Source organism: Rhyacophila brunnea, unplaced genomic scaffold (assembly GCF_057557595.1).
Source record: "Rhyacophila brunnea isolate RB1 unplaced genomic scaffold, BYU_Rbru_1.0 scaffold_80, whole genome shotgun sequence".
In the NCBI taxonomy this organism is placed as follows: Eukaryota; Metazoa; Arthropoda; class Insecta; order Trichoptera; family Rhyacophilidae; genus Rhyacophila; species Rhyacophila brunnea.
This window is the reverse complement of record NW_028233351.1, coordinates 225,853-227,128: the sequence shown is the minus strand read 5'-3', so window position 1 is coordinate 227,128 and position 1,276 is coordinate 225,853.

The window sequence follows — 1,276 nt, the reverse complement described above, 5'->3', positions numbered from 1 at the left end:
TTTTTGATAGAAGTTACAAGAATAAAAATTACAAATTCATATTTATAAAAAAATATTGCAAAAAGGTAGGATTTTGTATTTAAAATTTAATAATATATTATAAAGTGCCGAATTGTCTTAAAGACGATAGTAAAATTTAGCTCGCTACTTTTTGCTATGATATTTAGAATATTGCGATTGATTCTGATTTAAGATTAAAAAATAAATCGATGTGTAAAAGAATTTCTTATTCTAAAAAAAATGATTAAAGAATTCGAGAAATTTATAACTATGATTTTGACAAAATTTTTGTGAAGGATTACCAACAAAGGAGAAAAATGTCGATTTATGCATTAAATATTAGTCATTATATATAACATAACCGGTATGTCACTTTATAAACATGTTTTAGTATAGAAATCTTAATATTTATTGCAAATTCTATATGAGAATCTATATACTACAAAGCTTCCGAATAAAAATTTGGACATAAAATTTGTTGCGGAAATTAAGCATGCTAACAATTGAAATAAAAATTTAATACATTTCTACAAATTGGAATTTACATGTATAAATTAAATGTATTTAGGATCGTTTAAAAAGACTTTTAAAAGGCATCAAAAATATATGATATACCATGTGTATCACATTTAACACATAGTGTATATATAATACAGATATAAAAAATATTCATACAAAATTATAGTTATAAATCTTATTAAGTTAAAATTAAAATCGACATGATGGTATTGGAATGGAGCCATTTCATTTTATTTTTAATTATTCTTCAGAGGTATAACAATAAATTAGATCACTAAACTTACTTAAAGTAGATTTTTAATAACGTTCTATAAGAACAGAAAAATGATGCAAAACAGAACAAGGTATTTCTATTTTTTTGACTTGAAATATACAGATTTTATAATATAATCTATTCAAGAAAAAAATATGTTTATAAAATTTAATATTTTTTGGTGTTCAATTTATAGTTTGAATAAATAAAATACAAAAAGTCTGTGATATCCATGAATTTACTATTATAAAAGCTTAATTAGATATAAATAATTACAAATTGATTTACAAATACTAGAAATATCGATAGTAAGATCTTTTAATTACATCTGTAGTATTTGTTTTATACTATTGAATATCACTTTTTTCAAAAATCTATATAAAATGCAATATTAGAATTGGTAGTAAAATAGCGACAGTTTGCTTTCTAATTGTAAGCAAATTTCTAATGTTTGTGATATTATTTATTTACATATTTGTTTTTTATCTATCAGAGCTTTTATAT